Source organism: Stegodyphus dumicola, chromosome 4 (assembly GCF_044657685.1).
Source record: "Stegodyphus dumicola isolate Sdum_Otavi_A_Nest chromosome 4, ASM4465768v1".
In the NCBI taxonomy this organism is placed as follows: Eukaryota; Metazoa; Arthropoda; class Arachnida; order Araneae; family Eresidae; genus Stegodyphus; species Stegodyphus dumicola.
The window spans coordinates 125,283,343-125,285,399 of NC_140771.1; the positions used below are offsets into that span (position 1 = coordinate 125,283,343).

General features: G+C 34.3%; 1 non-coding gene across 1 annotated transcript; it reads right to left on the reverse strand.

Annotated features, from left to right (window-relative positions):
• Positions 1-228: 228 nt before the first annotated feature.
• Positions 229-526, reverse strand: LOC146997669 (signal recognition particle RNA). The gene has a single exon (XR_015040939.1).
• Between the last annotated feature and the right edge of the window lie 1,531 nt (positions 527-2,057).

Sequence of the window (2,057 nt, forward strand, 5' to 3'; positions counted from 1 at the left end):
TGCTCCAGCAAAGTGGTTTAAATTGCAACTAGTATACGGGAAAAGCAATAAACGAGGATGAAACGTGCAAATGAAAATATAGTTATGAAGAACTGTTAAAGAGTCATAAGTATGCAAATTTATCCCAAAAAAAAAAAAAAAAAACGTGCAAAGATCTCTTAAAAAACCCTTACCATCAAATTATTTTAGTTTGCGATGATATTACACAATTTTAATGAAATGCGAAAAAAAAGACTGAGTCCGACCGTCTTGGATGTGCTGTTTACTGCCACCTACTCACTAGCGCTATTCCACTACCGCACCCTGCGGGAACTTTTGCGTGCTGCGTTCCGCCCTGAGCCAGTTCGCTCCTCGTTAGACGACCTGGTAGATCCGGGTTTCCCCAGTTCCACCATATCGACAGGAGGCGTAGCACGGACGCCAAATCAACATAGACGCATTGAAGACAGAACCCCCAACCTCAAGCCGTCCAACACCCTCGACCTCCAAAGCAGCTGGATTACAGGAACGCGCCACTGTTCCCGGTCGACCCTAAGCTCTTTTTCTTGCCTTATAAACTTAATACTATCAGAAAATTAACATATCTGTGCTGCCATCTGTTAGCGAATTTTGTAACATCGTTTCAATTACTACACAACCGGACAGAGTAAAAAATCTGCCATCTGGTATGAAAATATAAAAATATATAGAGTAAAAACATAATGAAAATGAAATTTATTTTGAGTTCTGGCAGGAATTAGATTAAAAAAATATTGAAATAAAGTAACTTTGCGAAGATGCGTTATTTTTAGCGATCAGTAGGAAAACCTAATCGAATTAAGATTTGATTTTGAAGATTATACTAATTCGATTCTAATGATTATTATACTAATTTCGGTGTCAAATTATCTATCCAATCTATTTTACTTAGCTCTGTATTTTAAATCCTGGCCCGGGGTTTCACGAAAAAAGGACAAATTTCCCGAATTTGCCATGACAAAGAAGGATTTTCCTCATTTTAACGCCAAAAGAGGCCGTACATTATTCCTGGATATACGTACTTTTAATATATTTGCTTTAGTTTGTTGGACATCTTTTAACATGCACGAATATGTTCTATTTTTAAAGAGGTCACAAAACGCATTCTAGGTCATATATATACGAGATATTAAAGATGTTAGGTATAATATGTAGGTAGATTGTGCTGGAATGTACCTTGACGCGTAAAACTCAGTTAACAGTACTGCTCCTAAAGCCTTAAAATTAAATGAAATAACCTGCAATTATTTTCTTGATTGTCTACTCTCAACAGATAGATGATGCTGATTTAAGATTTCAGTACTGTGACATTTCAAACCTCTATATGAGTTGCTTTATATCTCAATTTTAATCAAATGTCTGGTTAAGCTATAAACGTTCATCAGACATTTTTGAAACTCTGTACATAGCCTTATACAAAGGGACTGGAAAGATATGTAGCAAAATAAATAAATAAATAAACTTAAGTAGTTTTAAATACGGCCAATAAAATGCATTTTGCTGTTAAATTACATATTTAGCTACATTTCTAACTCGTACAACTGAGTTTAAAAAACCGTACTTCACATTTTGATCTCCACTGCCAGTCACTATTTGAAATCATAGCGTAGAACATTTTATAATCAAGCCAAGCGTCTAAATTTTATTTGTATGTTTTAAGTACATTAAAATTTTAATATACGTATATATATTACCTGCCTAATTTTTTACAGTAAATTTGTGCTGTTTTAATGCTTAACTTCAATCGTTTAAATTTAAAAAAATACCTGAAGTTTGGATTCATATTCATCAAATTATGAAAAATAAAAACTCATATTACCTTCAGCACATGGAAGTTGGATTCATGGAGAACGTTCTAAAGGGAGATTGCTTGCATTCATTTCGTGCACATGGGAAAACGAGAAAATCATCCATGAATTTGAATCTCAAATGAAACACCAGTTTCTTAACCCTCGGTTAATGATGGGATTGCTATTATCCGCTTGGTTACTGGTTAAAATCGATTGCTATAATCCACTGGGTTACTCAACATGATATTT